This window comes from Equus przewalskii, chromosome 4 (genome assembly GCF_037783145.1).
Source record: "Equus przewalskii isolate Varuska chromosome 4, EquPr2, whole genome shotgun sequence".
NCBI classification, from domain to species: domain Eukaryota; kingdom Metazoa; phylum Chordata; class Mammalia; order Perissodactyla; family Equidae; genus Equus; species Equus przewalskii.
Genome location: NC_091834.1, coordinates 31,435,281 through 31,455,497, shown reverse-complemented (window position 1 = coordinate 31,455,497; position 20,217 = coordinate 31,435,281). Strand labels below are relative to the sequence as shown.

The 20,217-nt window shown below is 39.1% G+C and overlaps 1 long non-coding RNA gene across 1 annotated transcript; it reads right to left on the bottom strand.

Moving 5' to 3' along the window:
- Positions 1–2,657: 2,657 nt before the first annotated feature.
- Positions 2,658–17,432, bottom strand: LOC139083009 (uncharacterized). Its single transcript, XR_011539463.1, has 4 exons — positions 17,299–17,432; positions 6,469–6,602; positions 4,596–4,639; positions 2,658–4,504 (listed from the first exon to the last, which is right to left on the bottom strand). It is a non-coding gene; the product is annotated as an uncharacterized lncRNA (long non-coding RNA).
- Positions 17,433–20,217: the final 2,785 nt, after the last annotated feature.

The following is a 20,217-nucleotide window of genomic DNA, read 5'->3' as shown; positions in this document are numbered from 1 at the left end:
CTACAGATCCGACGCAATCCCAGTCAAAGTTCCAATGACATTTTTCACAGAAATAGAACAAAGAATCCTAAAGTTTATATGGAACAACAAAACACCCCAAATAGCCAAAGGAATCCTGAGAAAGAAGAACAAAGCTGGAGGCATCACACTCCCTGATTTCAAAATGTATTACAAAGCCATATAATCAAAACAGCATGGCCCTGGCACAAAAACAGACACATAGATCAATGCAACAGAACTGAGAGCCCAGAAATAAACCCACACATCTATGGACAGCTAATTTTCAACAAGAGAGCCAAGAACATACAATGGAGGGAGGAAAGTCTCTTCAATAAATGATGTTGGGAAAACTGGACAGCCACATGCAAAAGAATGAAAGTAGACCATTATCTTACGCCATACACAAAAGTTAACTCAAAATGGATTAAAGACTTGAATGTAAGACCTGAAGTCATGAAACTTCTAGAAGAAAACATAGGCAGTATGTTCTTCAACATCCGTCTTAGCAGCATATTTTCAAGTACTATGTCTGACCAGGCAAGCGAAACAATAGAAAAAATAAACAGATGGGCCTACATCAAACTAAAAAGCTTCTGCATGGCAAAGGAAACCGTCAACAAAATGAAAAGATAACCTAACAATTGCGAGAAATATTCACAAACCGTATATCTGATAATGGGTTAATACCCCAAATATACAAAGAACTCATACATCTCAACAACAAAAAAATTAATAACCCAATTAAAAAATGGGTAAAAGATCTGAATAGAAATTTCTCCAAAGAAGATAAACAGATAGCCAACAGGCATGTGAAAGGACATTCAACATCATTAAATATCAGGGAAATGCAAATCAAAACTACAATGAAATATCACCTCATTCCCATCAGAATGGCCATAATTAACAATACAGGAAACAGCAAGTGTTGGAGAGGATGTGGAGAGAATGGAACTCTCATACACTGCTGATGGGAGTGCAAACTGGTGCAGCCACTACGGAAAACAGTATGAAGATTCCTCAAAAAATTAAGAATATAACTACCGTATGATCCAGCTATTCCACTGCTGGGTATTTATCCAAAGAACATGAAAACATGAATGTGTAAAGATATATGCACCTCTATGTTCATTGCAGCATTATTCACAATAGCCAAGACTTGGAAGCAACCAAGGTGCCCATAAAGGGATGGATGAATTATGAAGATGTGGTATATATGCACAATGTAATACTACTCAGCCATAGAAAACGGTTAAATCTGGCCATTTGTGACAACATGGATGGACCTTGAGGGTATTATTCTAAGCGAAATAAGTCAGAGGGAGAAAGCCCAATACCGTATGATCTTACTCATAAATAGAAGATAAAAACAACAACAAACAAACGCATAGAGACAGAGATTGGATTGGTAGTTACCAGAGGGGAAGGGGGAGGGAGGAGGGCGAAAGAGGTGACTAGACACATGTGTGTGGTGATGAATGGCAATTAGATTTTGGGTGGTGAACATTACGTAATCTACACAGAAATCAAAATATAATGATGTACACCCAAAATTTATATAATATTATAAACCAATGTTACTGCAATGAAAAAAATTTTAAAAAGAGAGAAAAGCTTGCTATTTAGGTATATAAATATTTTGCCCAACAGTGAAGAAGGTAACTGTGATGCTGTTTTGATGGTAAAAATAAAAAAGAACTCTTGCTCAGCTATCAATAAGCAAAGAAAAAGGAAAAGTGAAAAAATAACATTAGTTGAAATACAAATTTATTTCTTATCAAAAAGAGCAGGAGCTGGTAGATAAACCTGCTAGGCAGACTGAAGTTATATTTCTTCTAAGGCAATGGTTGAATACATTAAAAAAGAAATATGAAACATTTGCAACAACACTGCATTCTACCATGCTTAAAGTGCTAATGATATCCACTCCTGTGTAAGGAAACAAGGCACTATTCTTAGATGATTTACAACATAATTAGCTATCACGTAAGACTTTTTTAGGGAACTTAGAAGGAAATGCAAAGTAATTTTTTTGTTGATTAAAATTAAAGAAATCAGATTGTTCGTGTCATTCAAGAGAAAATTCCTACCTCAGTTCACCAACAAAGAATGAACCAAAGCTTTGAGGTTGAAGTTCTCATGAATGCAAACACAGTATTCTGCAAGGGCATTAACCATAGTTGCATGAACTATGATTTTCAAGATATAATGTGTCCTAATTTCCTACACTGGAGCTGGTTCCCAGAAATGAGAGTGATGATCTAAGCAGCTACATCCCTAGAATTGCGGAGTTGAAGAATGGTTTTCAGGAAAGATTCTCTGGTTTAAAACTTGAGGAAAATGAACTAACATTGTTCAATTAATATTAATAGTGTGAGCTTGAAGATCTAAAAACTCAAGTGGTTGAATTGCAGTGCAATACAATACCGAAAACCTACTAGGAAGCTGTTGGAGAACAACATTTATTATAAATATCTCTGAAATAACCTTAAATAAAAAAATCATGGATTCTTTTCATGTTCAGAAGTACCAATGTTTGTGAATTACTATTTTTCCTTTTAAATAAAGCTGACTTTTGCTTCCAGTTAAAGAATCCAAGGCAAAAAATCTATAATAAGCACAAGACCTGAGACTGTGGACTTAAACAAAACAGCTAGTTATTTTACCATCAAAATGGGTTTATTTTGGAATAGGAGAGGAATTGCAATTCAGGACAAGCAAGCTATAGCAAAAGCCATACGCAAGTCCAGCAAACAAACGAGAAGAACGTTACTTTATGGAGAAAAAGGAGGAAGTTGGGAGGGGTTGTTTTGAATGAAAATCCATTGTTGGAAAGTGAGAGTTCAGGGTGGTGATGATTTCTCATTGGCTGAGTTGCTGGGCAAGGAGGAAATCTTCCTTCTGCTGAGGGTAGTTAAACTGATGATTCTTCCTGTTGGGGTCTGTAATTGATGTGGAGTAGTAGTGTGCGAGGGCTCTCCCTTCTGGACTTCTGACTTCATTTTAAATGAGTTTTCCTTTATTGTCTTTCACATTTTCCCTTTTTCATCAAGATCTTTCTTCAAAAGCATTGTTGATCAACAGTCAGGAGTATGGATGTTTTTGGGTGGGGAGTGAAGTTTTCTCTCACCCTGTTCCACCTCTTCTGAGGGGGGCTCCAGCCTCTCTGCCCTCTGTTGTATGGCTGCACGTCTCTCTCTGACATTAAATCTGTCTTGTGTTTGGATGTCCTTTGTTGGAGTTTGTTTTTTCATTGTATGTCAGAGGGGGAAGATTACTGGGAAAGTTCACTCCACCATGATGCTTATGTCACTCCATGATTACTCCCATTTTTATCAAAGATAATCATAGTAAATATCTGAGTCTGTATATATCTCTTTCGAATATGACATCCTGGTCAAATGCTTGATAATATAGCTAATCCTTCCAATTGTGTCCTGCTCTAAGAAGAACAGATTCTCATTGAATTTATGGAAATACATATATTGTCATGAAAGGAATACTTAAGAGTTTCTGAATTCTGGAAAGATCAGGTAGGGAGACAAAGACAAATGTTTTAACCTTTGTTGCAAATATACATTTTCTCATAGAGGAGAAAAGAAGGTCCTTTAAATGCAGCTCAGTGTGATGATCTTAAAGTTATCAAACACCTGCATTCTAGAGTATTTTTCAATGAATTTCTCTGCAGATAAAACATATTTGTAAAAGCACCAGAGTAAAATAATAACTCTGTAAATGACAAAAAATTAAAAATAGCAATGGTTAAAGATCTGGTGAAAGTTCATTATAACATAATCAACAAGTAAATTTGGTCACTTCTGTGACATACATTCTAAAACTATGACTAATAACATTATACCAGGAAATATCAGAATTTTAGGAATTTTCATACAATCTCTAGAACATTTATTTTAACAACATTCACCTATATAATATAACGTAAGAAGGTTTATCATCATTTATTTGATGATGCTTTCCATGTAATTTGACATATCAAATAAGTCCAATTAGTTCAACATTTCCCTTTTTATAGGAAGAGAGAACAAATCCTTTGAGAAGTCCCAGGCACCGTCTGGAAATTCCCAAAGTTATTTTCAGGTCAAAAAGACTTTATTTAGAATTTGATTTTTGGGAAGTTTGTCAAAAATGTCAAAAGGCTTTGGACATAAGACCAAATAGGATCACAGAAAATTATGAAACAATATTTAATTATCCATTTAACCAGTAACAAAAGGATTTCAAAGACAAATATAGAAGGTTACATAGCTGCAAAACCTTAGCACTTTTTAATAGAAAAGACTCAGCCTTTAAAATAAAGCACAGGAGGGGCTGGCCCCGTGGCTGAGCGGTTAAGTTCGCGCGCTCCGCTGCAGGCAGCCCAGTGTTTCGTTGGTTCGAATCCTGGGCATGGACATGGCACTGCTCATCAGACCACACTGAGGCAGCGTCCCACATGCCACAACTAGAAGGACCCACAATGAAGAATATACAACTGTGTACAGGGGGGCTTTGGGGAGAAAAAGGAAAAAATAAAATCTTTAAAATAAAGCACAGGAAATAATTTTGATATAACAGAAAACTAGGGGAAAACCTCTTACAGCCTCTCATCAGGAGGGGACCAACAGCAGAAGCGGACCTTGTCCTGTTAACAGATGAAAGAAAGCTAAGTTCCAGCTTTACATAAATACACTATTAATATTAAAGCTTATTTTAAAACCCTTATAGCAATTTTGTTTATTCTTATCCAGATGGATCACATATAAAGTTTCTTTCCAAAGATTTCTGTTTCACAAACCTTCTACAACTTTCTTCTCACATTCAGATTTCATCCTATCCTTTCTTTTCTTATTCTGGCCACCATTTTACTTTAGGACAAAATTAATTTCTTTTTCTTCAACAAAAAGGTATCCCCATACCTCATATGTTTTTCTAACTAACACACATCCTACTTTCTTTCATACAGAGATATTTCCTTATCATTACTAGTAGCTTTAATCACATATGTTAATTAGAATTCTTAACCCTTAGGATCCTTGATTCCTAGTGAAAACTAAGTAAGCAATTTTGGAATAGAAAATTTATAAATACATTTCATAATTTCTAGAATCATATGCCCTTTAAAATAGTGCAATCTTTCAATGTGGCACAAGATATAGTTACTAACAGACTCAATTTTTTCTTTGGTTTCTCTACAATAGGAAGCCAAAAGTACACAGATGTAAGTTTAGTAATTAATGTTTTAGTATTGTACCTTGTTTGGAGAATGATCCAGATATTCAATGAAATTCCGTCATTTAATTTAACTTAGCAGAAACTCTAAAGCTTTAAGTTACCCAAAAAGATTTGGAGATGCTATTTTTTTAAGCATACATACAATAAAACATAATTATTGCACCTAAAACTCTTATCCCATTTTCATCTATCTAAATAATTTGTTCCCAGCAATTATGTTTAGATTATTCATGAAACTTCATGAGACATTAGACAAAGTCAGCCATCATCTCAAGAGAATCTTTTTTTTTGGCTGATAAATTTTGCACCAGAAATAACATGCACTTATTTGACTAGTAAACCCAGGTAGAATAAAAATATAATATTTAATGCTGATAACTCTAGAGACATGCCTGTTTCAATTAAACCAACAAACTTAAACTAGCTTTAATTATGATATTTTTCCAGATCACGTGAACCTGAAAAGCATTTGGGTTAGTTTCTATTATATCCTGAGAAATTTTTTTTAGGAATACTTAATTTATATAAACATTTGATTTTCCTTAAGCTAATTAAATAAAACTCTTTTATAAACTAATTTTGTCAATACCATCCACAGGTAGAAAAATAGCACAAAACTATAACATACATACATGGACATACATAACATACAGATAAACACAGAGATCTTATAGCCTTATTTTAAAATTTTGGCCATATCCCATGTGAAAAACTCCTAAGAATTTTCTAGCAGATGGACTAAGTTACCTGCTCAGGTGGCCAAACGTTTTTTTAAATTTTACCAAATGTTTTTTATTTGCATGCTGTAAGGATTCTTTTAGAGCTGTTTTTGAAGTCATTTTGCCTTGTAGAAACTTCTGCCTCTAGATTACTTTTGGTTAAGTTGGTTCATTTAGTTAGAAATGTACATGAGGATGCACCACAGTTTTTAAACATAAAACCAGCTAGGGCCCTTGAAGCGGGGGTAGGGGGAGCGGCCCTCAAAGCATTTAGATGCCTGGGATCTCCTTTTTCAGAGGTTTTTCTCTAGAGCAAAAGAAAAATTCCTAAAGCCTGATTCAAAGGAATCATGGCAAATGCTAGCCCACTTACAATTGGCCTAATTATACCAACAAGTACTCACGGAAAGGACAAAGCCCTTATAGAGAAGGGACAAAGTCTGTATAAAACAGATACCAAATCAAGCCAGAGAACTCAAAATGCAAAGAGAGGGGAGATCAAATCTAGAAGAAAACTTACACCCAAACTCCAGGGTCGGCAAGAAAGCAGAAAGCTCAATGGCTCTGTGGGTACTAGTACCTATTTGCTCACCAGCCTCAGAGTTGTTGGGGGTTTTCTCTGGATCCCACTTCTGATGACCATGTAATGTTGACCTAAACAAATAAAACAGCCAGTTATTTTACCAGCAAAATGGGTTTATTTGGGAATAGCAGAGTAATTGCAATCCAGGACAAGCAAGCTATAGCAAAAGCCATAGGCATGTCCAGCAAATGAATGAGAACCACACTGCTTTATAGAGAAAAAGGAGGAAGTTGGGAGGGGTTGTTTTGAATGATAATCCATTGGAGGAAAGTGAGAGTTCAGGGTGGTGATGGTTTCTCATTGGCTGAGTTGCTGGGCAAGGAGGAAATCTTCCTTCCTCCTGCTGGGGAAGTAACTGACAACTTCCTGTTGGGATCTGTAATTGACCTCTTCCTGTTTGGGGTCTGTAATTGATGTGGAGTAGTAGTGTGTGAAGCTCCCCCTTCTGGCCTCCTGACCCCATTTTAAATAAAGTTTTTTGAATTCTGTTTCACAAGACTGACAGCTAGAAACAGAAGGAGAGGTACCAAATTTCCGGTTCTAAATTAAAGAAGTAGTGAATTATCAGGTAATGTAATAATTGAGATACTTTTATTTTTCAGAATCATGTTTAAAATATCTTCAACATAATACACATGTAATAATATCTTCCACATATGTGAGTATGTAAGCATATTTCCTGTGTGTTTACTGCTCCTGCTGCTCTTTCTAATCTCTGCTTTTTCCTTCTTCTCACTGCCCAAATCAATAGACCCAGCCCACTTGCTTTAGAAGCACACTTGTAAAGCAAAATTTTCCATATCCAGAAACTAGACAAGACTCAGACTGGGGAAGAGGATGGAGCTGTGAAAAGAGAGACTAGGACAAGGGACGAGGGGAAATAGAGGAGAACCTGAGTCCTGGCAAGGAAGGGAAGAGAGAGAGTCCATCACAAGTGCCAGGGAACCGTGTGGAAGGGACTCTATGCCCAGATTGAATAGAATGAAGACCATCAGCAGCCAGCTCACAAACCAACCACCTTCCAACAGTACTTACAATGGACTGAATGTTTGTGTCCCCCCAAATTCATATGTTGAAATCTTAACCCCTAATATGGTGGTATTAGGAGGTGGGGCCTTTGCGAAGGAATTAGGTCATGAGGGTGGAGCCCTCAAGAATGGGATTAGTGCCCTTATAAAAGGGATGCCAGGGAGTGCTCCTGCCGTCTTTTTGCCATGTGGGGATACAAGGAGAAGCTGGCAGTCTGCAACCCAGAAGAGGGCCCTCACCAGAACCTAACCATGATGGCACCCTAATCTTGGGCTTTCAGCCTCTAGAACTGTGGGAAATAATTTTCTGTTATTTATAAGCCACTCAGTCTATGGTATTTTTTTACAGCTACCCAAAGAGACTAACACAGTACCTGAGGGCAAAGAAAGCTGCCAGAACAAGAGTAGGGGTGAGGGTGGGAGTGAGGGTAGTTTCCTGAAGAAGGAGTCTCACCCTGAACAAAGATGGCACAGACTAATTTGAAATTCCTATAGGAGCCCAGCAGAAATAGACACATTACTCCTACTTTAACATGTGACTGTGATATGGGGCATGCTTCCACCACAGTTTAGTAAAAATAAAGAAAACGTGACTATAATTCTGTTGGTTGATGATTTTTCTTACATCTCAGCCCCTCTTCTCATTTATGTTGCCTGTCTGGCCTCTGCTCTGGGCCTCAGTACTTCAACCAAGAGCAGTCAGGAGGAACATCATGCACATTGCTGAGGGGTACAACCTCTAGTCTATAGTAAGAGTCTTGGCTGTAGTGCATCCACATACTCGGGATTATTTTTGCTGATTTGAACTTAACTATTTTTAGCCATGCATTGCCGCTTAAATTATACCATGTGTTTAAAGGAAATTGCTTCTTATAGATATATGCTCTTTAGAAGCTGGGCACACTTTAAATGATCTTGAATCCGATCTTTAAATTAGTTTTTGCAATTCTATCATTTTGTTTGACCTTTTATATTAAAAAAATAAAATTACTTTTCAATGGCAAAAAATTAAAGAAAAAATAGTATGAGGAATGGTATTATTAGAGATATGATAGTAATGCCAAAAAGACTAAAATCAAATAATTAATAGTAGTTGTCTCTGGAGACGAGAGTCAAGGGAGGGAGAAGTGAGGCAGAAGACGACTACATTTTTATTGTGAGCCCTTCCCTACTATTTTTAAAAACTTTGATAAAATGGTGATTCGATGGACCTATCATAACATATCTTCAATTGTTGATTTTATTTAATAAGGAAATAAATAATTTTCTACTCTCTTAAATTTTCAGAAAAAAAGAAAGAAAACATCTTTCCAAATTTGGGATTCAGTGTTAAAAGTTAATCTATAAATATTATACATACTGTATTTAACTTTAACAAATAATAATATAGTATATAGATAATAATAGAGATTATCATATATTTCATTAAATTATATATTTAACCCTAATTGATAATATAAATATAATATCTATTTAATAAGTATATTTTCTAAGAGAATTTTTATTCTTAAAAGTTTATTTTAAATATCTGACTTTAAAGACTGCTTGTTTAGTATTAACTAAGTTTGAGTGGAGGAAACATTTTCCATTGTTAAGAGTGTGGTGGAGAGTAATAGACTGGTAGGAATGCTTCTTTGGAATTTGTTTAAATAGAAAAACATTCTCAGGTGGACAAAGGGGTCTGAGAGGTTCTTACTCAAGAAACTCTTTTAATACAAAATTGTAAACTCACTTGATCAGAATTTAGTGCAAATTTTTTTTCTCATGTTAATACTTACTAGCATTCATGGGATATTTACCATGTGCCTGACATTGTGCTATACACATGACACGCACTGAATAATTACATGCGATTACGTACATTTTATGTGAACCCTCACCTCAATGCTCTTATTTTATCTCCATTTCACAGATGATGAAAAGGAAGATGAGAGACACCAAGAAACTTGATTAAGGATCCAGAAGTGGTGTCAGTGGTGAAACCAGAATGTAACATTTGGTCCTATCTGGCTCCAGTGCCCATGTGCTGTCTCCTTGCCTGTGGTCACTAGGATTTGATCTGTGGAGGACAAGCCAGGTGGATCTTAAGTTTGCCTTAGTTCCCCATGTAATTTGGCTTTCCCCACTGCCCCACACCAATCACCCTTTTAAATTACTTGAGCAAAAATCTAGTCTTATTCCTCTTTATTTTGTAAGTGCTTAGCACAGAACAATAACAATTACAATGATAAGCTAAGCTTATTAAGTTCCTATTAGATGCCAGGTGTGATACAAGACACAGACATTATCATTTAATAGGGCTTTGATAAACGTGTTGAACTGACTGTGGGCTGGCAGTCACCCTTCCCATGGTTTTAGCTGTGTGCCTCTCTCCTGGTGCTCAGTGTCTGGCAATCGCTGTCCTGTGATTTTGCCAACTGAAATGAAACTTTATTTTTTTGAGGAAGACTGGCCCTGAGCTAACACCTGTGCCCATCTTCCTCTACTTTATATGTGGGACGCTGCCACAGCATGGTGTGCCAAGTGGTGCCATGTCCTCACCTGGGATCTGAACTGGCAAACCCCAGGCCGCTGAAGCGGAACGTGCGCACTTAACCGCTGTGTCACCGGGCCGGCCCCATGAAATAAACCTTTCTTCTTCCTCCAGTAGGTCGTCTAATAGGTGGAACACAAATATTTCCCAGACTATGTTTCTGCCCCTATTTGTGGCTTTTACTATGAGGACTGTACGTTGCAGCATGTATTATGTGCAAATACCTTTCTGCCTAATTGTTTTCTGAGTACTGCAATCCCTGGATCAATATAGAAAGAAAGGATCTGATCGATCTAATACTTTCACGCAAGAAATATTCACTGGAAAGTATGAGTTAAGCATTATAACAGGCTCTCAGGGACACAAGGTGAATAAGACAGGCATATTGCAAAGGAGGGTTTTATTTTTTATTTTTATTTATTTTTTTGTGAGGAAGATTGGCCCTGAGCTAACATCTGTTGCCAATTTACTCTTTTTGCTTGAGGAAGATGGTCCCTGAGCTCATATCCATGCCAGTCCTCTACTTTGCATATGGGACACCGCCACAGCATGGTTTGATGAGCAGTGTGTAGGTTCACGCCTGGGATCCAAACCTGCGAACCCCAGGCCACCAAAGTGGAGAGCATGAACTTAACCACTACACCAATGGGCCAGCCCCTGCAAGGGGTGATTTTAAACAAAAGAAAATTGATGGGGGTGGCAGTAGGGAAAGTGGGGAAAGCACAATGGCTGCCTCAAAAATCAGTGCCCACCAATGGCCAATAGACTTTGAATTTCTGAAATGGTGAACAAGACAGTGGAGAAAAATGAAAGACATTCTCTCTGTTAAAGCAGGCTGGTTTGTTCAGTTTCCACAGCACATAACAGGTTCTCCCCCAGTTGCGCTTACAGTCTGTTTCTAGTAGACTTAGTTAGTAAACGTTTCTCCTGTGTTCTGATAATAGCCTTAGCTGTTGGGGAGGGTGTGAGTCATCAGCTTCCTTTTCTTCATTGGCATAACATTACAGATTGACGGAGCCAGGATGGAATCTTGGTTACCCATATGGAACAAAGTAAGATTAGATCCCTATTTCACGTCAAACGTAAACATATTTCAGATGGATTAAAGACATGAATGTGAAAAGAAAAACTTTAAAACATCTAGAATGAAATATAGGAGAGTATCTGTATGACCCTGCATGGAAAAATGCTTTTTTAAACAAGACATAAAGAACAAACCATAAAGGAAAATATTAATAAATTGACTGTGCATCAGAGGATACCTTTCAAAAAGTGAAAAGACAAACCATGGATTGGGAGAAAATATTCACGGTACCTATTACCAACAAAGAATTGGTATCCAGAATGTATCAGGGAACACCTCGAAATCAATAAGAAAAAGGGGAAACAAGCCAATCGCAAAGTGAGCAAAGGATTTGAATAGGGAAGCCACTGAAGAGAAATCCCAAAGTCCAATAAACATTTGAAACGATGCTCAGTCTCATTAGTAACAAGGAAAATGCAAAGTAGATAATGAGATACAATTTCAGACCTGTAATATTGGCAAAAATTAAAACATCTTGTTACCAGCTACCAACATAGGTTCCTTTCTTTCTTTCCAACTCTTCAATGCATTTTCAAAGGTTTTTTCCCCCTTAATTTAATCCAGCATTAAAAAAAAAGTAGTGGAGTTTTTCCCAGGGATATCTCATCTATGTTACTGCTGCGAATTGAACTTATGTGTTCTTTTCAAAAGATTATTTGAAATCATATCGGGGATTTGCTTTAAAATAATTCCATCAACAAAGAAGAGACAAGATTGGTTAAATATTGAAGCTGAGTGATAGGTACAAAGGAGTTCATCGTGCTATTCTTTCTACTTTGTGTTTGTTTGAAAAAATCCTTAATAAAATTTTTTTAAGGAGACACAGTGAGAAAAGGAGAATCCAGATGTTTGATGACAAAATGGCTCCCTCTCCCACTCCCCTCAAGGGCTGTCTAACCTAGACCACTTTTCAGCCTCCGGCCACGGGGTTGAACCCCTTCCACTCTCAGTACATATAAAAATATAGATATATGAAAATAAAAATTACAGTTTACCCATACCTATTATTTATTGTCTTTACTCTGTCCCAGATGAATATCCTCACAATGGACGCAGTCAGAAGGTATCACTAATTTCTCCATTTACAGATGAGGAAACAGAAGCTTAGCTAGATTGAAAGTAACTTGTTGATCATCACATATTCCACCAGTGGTGGAGCCATTAATTAAAATTCAATGACTAAAAATGATTCTGTCTGTCCACAAAACTCCTGCTCCTCACCACTACAGTCGATTGCCTCCCCCACACCATACTTTACTGAGAAGAAAGAAAAAAACAAAGGCATGAACTCCTTCCCCTCCATTTGGAACTTTTCAAAGTCTCTTCTCCCCCCTCACTTAGAGGAAGAAGTGTTTCTTCTCTGTTCCCCTTCCCTGTTCTGTGATTCCACTGCCATTCGCTGACCCTCCTCCGCCTCCTCCACCTTCCAGACCTGCATCATCCACTTCCTGCTGGGAATTTTCTACTGGGCATTTGCTGCAAGCAGCCCTTGTGGCCAGAACTTCATCATGCCCACTGCCAGTGCCAGAAGAGAGGCATGAGGCCTCGAACACTGGAGGAGCCTCCTAACTGCTTCCTTTCTTCCAGCCTTATCTGTACCTCACACAGGTTAGCTGCCCTAAAACACTGCTTTGTGTTGATCCTGTTCAAAAACCTTCAAGTCATCCTGAACTTACAGCTAGAATGACACACACGTGCCACAGAAGAGCTCCTCTGTGCCCTGCTGCCACCCTTCACTCTGATCTGAGCGCACAGCGCTAATAGACCACAGCACTCTTCTTGCTCAACTCAGTACTCCTGGAAATCCCATCCAGTCAGAGGTGTGCACAGGAGACCTTCTACTTTATAGTGACCTAGAGCCCTGAGGATAAACTCCTGTGCTGTGTGGTCAAGGCCCTCCCCAATAATGGTTGCCTTCTTTCAGTGACATCTCAATTGATACTTACAGGAACCCTCTCTTCTAGCCAAACCACTTGTTTCACCGTCCCAAGGACGTGCCTGGCACTTTCCCACCTTGGCTTCTGCTCTTTGCTCATGCTGTTTTCCCAGATTTGTTTTCCATACCCTCTTCTCTATGTACCATACTTCCCTCCCCACCAGGTCCAGCTCAGATGCTAATTTCTACACAAATCCCTCTCGATTGCCTCCACGGGACATGCCATCTCTCCCCTTTAAACCACTCTCTATTGTCTGGCCCATCTCTCACTGCCTGACAATGGCCACTTACAAGTCTCTGTCTCTCTCTCTAGTACCATCCCTTTATCTCTTATACCCCATAGCTTAGAGGAGGATGTTAGAAACACAATCTCGTGTTCTTAATTTCCCAGGTTTTAGAAACAAAAGTGCAGAGAGGGTAAGGGATTTATTCGAGGTGACACAGTAAGTTAGAGCAGGCCTGGGTATAAAACATCAATTTCTGGATGCCCCCTCAGCATCATTCTCCCCACACTATGCTACTTCCTTCACCACCTAAGGCTGACTTCCTTGCCGGAAGAGAAGGTATTTTATACTTCATATACATACCCGTCCTTCCCTCCCACACACATGTGTAGTGTACAGAGTTGCTTTATAAGTATTTGTTGATAATGAAAAGACAGTCCCACTTGGAACTACAGTATTTGTGTAGTCTCAAATATGAAAACAATTCTCTTTTCTTTGAGAAGGGGAACATTTCTTTTTCTCTCTTTCTTCCTTTTCTTCTTTTTTTATTGCGGTAACATTGGATTATAACATTATATAACTTTCAGGTGTACATCATAATATATTTCAAATTCTGTGTAGGAACATTTCAACATATAACCAGAGAAAAGCAGTAATAAAAAAGAAATGCATTTAAATACTCTGATAAAATCATCTCGTTCTCAGAAACACAAAGAAAGGATACCACCTCCCTTTGCCCAAGGCCATTTTGAGACGGAGTAGATCAATCTGATGTCTTTCTTTTCTTACTGCCAGATAATTCTGCTCAAAAGTTCATTGCAGAGATTAGATGTGGTGACTGTGATACTTAATTTAACTAAGATGTATTTGGACCAATTGCATGCAGGACTTGTTCTCAGCCAGAGGGGGAGATTCAAAAGTGAGAGCCTCATGAATTAACTAGGAGATAGTCACACATAAAATTGACTCGAGGGGCCGGCTCCGTGGCCAAGTGGTTAATTTCGCACGCTCTGCTGCGGCGGCCCAGGGTTCAGATCCTGGGCGCGGACATGGCACCGCTCATCAGGCCACGTTGAGGTGGTGTCCCACATCCCACAACTAGAAGGACCTGCAACTAAGATATACAACTGTGTACAGGGGGGAGTTGGGGAGATAAAGCAGAAAAAAAAATTAAAAAAAAAAAAGAAAAGAAAAAGTGACTCGAGGGGCCAGCTCAGTGGCACAGCGGTTAAGTGTACACACATTCCGCTTTGGCGCCCCGGGGTTCACTGGTTCAGATCCCAGGTACAGACATGGCATCCCTTGGCAAGCCATGCTGTGGTAGGCATCCCACATATAAAGTAGAGGAAGATGGGCACAGATGTTAGCTCAGGGCCAGTCTTCCTCAGCAAAAAGAGGAGGATTGGGAGCAGATGTTAGCTCAGGGCTAATCTTCCTCAAAAAAAAAAAAAGTGACTCAACCTCAAGACACAATCTCAAGGTGCTCTGCTGGAGGGTCTTACAGAAATAGCCAGGAAGCACTTGAAAACTTCTTCTACCTCACTGGTAATCAAAGACAAGCAAATTTACATAATAATAAATATCATTATTCCCTGATCAAATCAGCAAGGTTTTTTGTTTTAAATCATAACAACTAGCATTGACTATGTTACTGCCCAAGGTGGGGATCCTCTGCTCAATGCAAGACATACCAACAGTCAAGAGGCAAGGTGGTAGGAGAGAAAGCATTTTTATTACAGCTTGCTAGCAAGGGGGAAGATGGTGGACTAATGTCCTAAGGAACCATCTTACAGAGCAAAGACTGCAGGCCAGTTATGTCGGGGCTGCTGTGTGGGTCAGGGAGGCATCTGATCTCTGGGTGGGGGCAGACTTTGGGTCTTAGTTCCTGATAATCTTTTGTTTTACTGGATCTTCATCAGAGACCAAAGCAACACCCTATACCCAGATCTTTCAGTTGTCATAGATGATGGCTATCAGCATAGACTCTCTGCCCTGGAGTCATCACATTCCTAAGGAGCTCAAAGGAACAAAGTTATCACAACTAGCAGGGGCCATGAAATCTACAGAGCATGCATATCTCCTGGAGGGTGCATATCCGGATGGGTTAGTTAATCAGGTCATTCCAAGTTACAGTATGGTTTATTTTCTACAATATGGCTTCCCTTATGTCAACCTTGTGTTGAGCTGGTATCAGGCAGAGTTTGGGGAAATGGGCTCTCAAACAGCGGTGGTGGAAGATCCTTTCAGGTGGATGATTTAGCAAAATTCTTAAAAACCTTAAAAATGCACATATCATTTCACCTAGCAATTCGATTTCCCCAATTAGACCTAATAAAGTCTGTTTTCCAAAGATTTTGCTACAAAGATATTCATTGTATCAATATTTTTACTTGTAATAGTGAAAAACTGGACACAATCTAAATAATGATAACTAACAATTGTGTATTTGCTGTGTCCTAGATGCTTGTCTGATCACTTTGCATAGGCTAATTCATTCAGACCTTACACACAACTCAATGGGGACGTACTAATAGTATTATCATTCCCATTTTACAGATGAAGGACTGAGGCACAGAGAGGTTAAGAAACCTGGTCATACACCTAGTAAAGGGAAGAGTCAGGATGCAGCCCCAGCAGTCTAGCTCAAAGCCCATACTCTTAACCATTCCACTCCACTAGCTCTCCAATGTAAACAGACAATAATAGGAAAATGGTTAAAATCAGTAATGCTCAACATGTGTGTGTGTGTTCGTGTGTGTGTGTGTGTGAGAGAGAGAGAGAGAAAGAGAAAAGAAGAGAGAAAGAGGGGGAGGAAGAAGGGAGGGAGGGAATGACTGTGTGTCAGAGGCAGGAGAGTTGTGTCATGAGAGTGTATCCAAATTACTTAGGGCCTCTCTTACTGGTGGGAATGTGTTGTATTCCTTGGGAGTAAAGAGGAGGGGAGAAAAGGGACAGAACCCCTGGGTTGCATGAATTATAGCACAAACACTATGCAATCATTAAAAATTACAATATATAATTATATTGAGTTGTGTTCTAGAGCAGTGCCTTTCAAACTCTTTTGACAGGACTTCTATTAAGAAATAAACATTTTGCATCACAACCATGCCCATCTGTAACAGGTTGAGGGTAATCTGGCTCCCACCAGCACAACTGTGCTAACTGTTTTTGGTGGGTATCTATTCTTATGTCATGCCAGTTTTTAAATTTTTTGAATATCATATACATTGTTTTATACACACACACACACACACCCCTGACTTAAAAGTTTCATGAAGCAATACTCAATCTTTGTGTGACACTCATGTTTTCTCTTCTCTTTAATTCTTTTCGGTTCTGCTCCATTCTGTTTCATTCCACTCTATTCCATGCTTAAAATTCTGGTTGTCAGCCTCTATTGATTTCATCATCCTAAATTAATGTACCCATAATTTGAAAACAATTCCAGAAGAAAATCATGGCGCTTGTAATACCCAAAATTTCCACAAGAGGACACCACAATTCTAGCCGGACACATTTTATACCAAAGGCTCTACCCCCGGGAGAGGGAGACGGGGAGGACAGGGATGTGGTCACTGGGCCAGGAATGGGCACCTGGCCCAAGGACAGCCAATCTCTTGAGCATTAACCAACTAAAGACCCGACACAAAAAGCCCCGCCCCTAGGAGATTATCAGGATCCATCAGTCTCAGGAATCTGAAACGGAAACTGCAGAGAGATTTAAGTGGTTGACAGAATAAGGGTAAAGGTGAAAATCCGTCAGATAAGGAGAGGCTAGAAGGGTAATAATGCGTCACGAATAAGCCAAAGGTTTCAATACGTTCAAGTTATGGAGAAGAAGACAATGAAAAAAACAGAAGCTATAAGGAGCTAAAAAAAACCCAACTCCCGGCAGGGAAGCCTGTCGACGGGGAGAGGGCGATACACGCTGCAGAGCGGTCACAGCAATGGCGGAACCTCACCGGGAGACCTCGAGCTCCGCCGCCAGCCTCCCCGGAGCGTCCCGCTCGCTCCGTGAGCTCGTTCTTGGCTTCCCTTCCGAGGAGTGTCATGGGTTCCTGTGTTCCTTAGTGCTGGGCGTCCTTACAGGAAACTCTTCCTCCTTCTGCTGACCTCGCAGCAGAAGCGTCTCTGCTGTTTCTTCCTACGAGAGAGTCTAATTGAAAAAAGCAAAAGAGAAAAATGGTCCCGGTATGTTAAGGATATCACTTAATAGCATTTCTTTAAAATGTAATTTTGTTTTAAAATGTATAATATAAAATCCGAAAGGATATACATCAAGATATTAACAGTGGTTATAGCTGAGAGAGGATCTTGTGAGCATACTTTTTTCTTTTGCACAAATATCCTTTTTTCCTAAAATAAACATGTAGTAATTGTTTGATGTTTTAAGTGCAGTGCTCATTAAAAGGAAAGAAAATTTTAAAAACCAATATATTTTTATAGATAACAGTACAAGATTGCTCAGTGTCTCCAGAAGGATCATGTGATTTGGGCTGGGCCCCCGAAGCCTTGCAAGGTATAGGTGTCCTGGGCACTTTCCTCGAAGGGGCCACCCTGAGTGGGTCCAAGAGGCTGGTGCCTATGGGGAATACTGGAAGACAGTGGGGGGCTGACTGGTGCTGAAGCAGAGGACCCCAAGATCGTGAAGGACACAAAACTTTGAATATATTTGGTGGAGATTGTTTTTTTTTTAGACTTCTAAAAATTATGCAATATTTGATAGATATTTAAAAAGATGTAATTTATATGTAAGTTATAGAGCATAATAATAAAACAACAGAAATATATCCATTACTCAACTTAAAACACAGGACATGACTAATACCTTTGAGACCCTCATATACCCCTCTGTGAACCCATCAAGCTCCTGCCCTTCCAAAAGTAACCATTTTTCTGAATTTCGTTTTTAACATTTCCCGTATGGTTTTATTGTAAATGTATACATCTTTAATAATAATAATAGCTAACATTCTTTGAGTGCTTCCTCTATGTAAGTCACTATTCTAAATTCCTTACATATTTTAACTCTAATCCTCACAACAACAGTAAAGGTGAATATTGTTATCATCTGCATTCAGCAGATGAGAAAACTGAGGCACAGAGAGGTTAAGTGACTTGCTCAAAGTCACACAGCTAGTTAATTGTAAACCCTGGTTTCAAACCAAGGCAGTCTGCTCTAGCTTTTGTACCCTTACCTACCTATTCTACCTACTCTTAACAATATATTGCCATTCTACTTATGTTTAATCACATACAAATAGAATTCTACTGTCTTAGTTTTGTTTGCCCGGAAGCACAGTCTGAGATAAGGATTCTCATGCAAGTAGTTTATTTGGGAGGTGAGCCTCTGTATTAGTCAGGGTTCTCCAGAGAACTAGAACTAATAGTATATATAGAGAGAGATGTATATAAGAGGAAATCTATATTTATTATGGGAATTGGCTCACATGGTTATGGAGGCTTAGAAGTCCTGCCTTCTGCTGTCTGCAAGCTGGAGACCCAGGAGAGCTGCTGGTGTGGTTCAGTCTGAGTCTGAAGGCCTGAGAACCAGGGCCCAGTGTGTACGTCCTGGTCCGACTCTGAGAACTGGAGAACCAGGAACACAAATGTCAAGAGACGGAAGAAGATGGGGTCTCAGCTCAAGCAGCGCGAGCTAACGTGCCCTTCCTCTGCCCTTTCGTCCATTCGGGTCCTCGGCAGATTGGACGATACCCACCTGCAGTGGTGAGGGCACTCTTCTTTGCTCCGTCGACTCATTCAAATCTCTTCCGAGACACCCTCCCAGACACACCCACAAGTGTTGTACCAGCTGCCTGGGCATCCCTTAGCTCAGTAAAGTTGACACAAAAAATTAACCATGACAGCCACAAAAACCCAGTAAAAGAGTGGGGAACTGAGACAGGGAAGGAAAAACAGCCGACGAAGAAGTTACCCCTGTGGGCGACTATATATGTTAATGACACTGAGGAACCAGAATAGAGTATACACTTTAGAATTAACCCACCCAAGCGGGAAGGGGGCTGGAGTATTTATACACCAACTCCTGTCCATCATTGGTTGGAGGCTGCTCCCAGAGGGCGTTAATTCCATGGCACTTTTGGCCTGTCGTGTTTGTAGGCAGAGCAGGCTTCGCAAACAGAGAAACTTCTCTGGCAAAGGGTTGAAATTACTGAGAGTTGGGGGCTGGAATCTCCTGTGCTGAAATGGTGAGGCCTAACAGGATATGAGCAGGGCACTTCCAGTGTCTGTGATGCACTCCACGAGCATTCTGCAACTTGCTTGTTTTGGTTGCTGTTCATTACCAAGGCTGTGAGAGTCTGCCACGTTGGCATGTTGATACGTAGAACTGTGGTTCATTCATGTTCACTGCTATATTCCATTGTGTGAATATATTCCATTTATTTGTCCATTCTTTCGTTAATGGACATTTGGGCTGATTCCACTTTTTTGTTATCACAAATAACGTTATCTTGAACCTTCTTGCACAAGTCTCTTGCTGTGTTTGTGCAAGAGTTACTCCTATACACTTAGGTTTAGAATTTTGGGGGTAGGAAATATTTGCATCTTAACTTTTACTGTCTAATAAGTACAGTAGTTTTCCAGTAGAGGTACCAGCCACAGAGTGTATTGCCTAATGTTTCATATCTTTGCCCAAAATGGTATTTTCAAACTTTTAATTTTTGCCAGTCTGGTGGGTATAAATAGTGAAAGTTCTTCATCTTTTGGGGATATATAGACTATATATATATATATATATCTATATATTTATATATAAAAATATGTATTATATTATATATTTTAAATTTACAAGTCAGGTAGATTCAAGTTCACTACTGGTTTCTGTCATTATAATTTAAATTGACTGAGAAGAAAGGTTG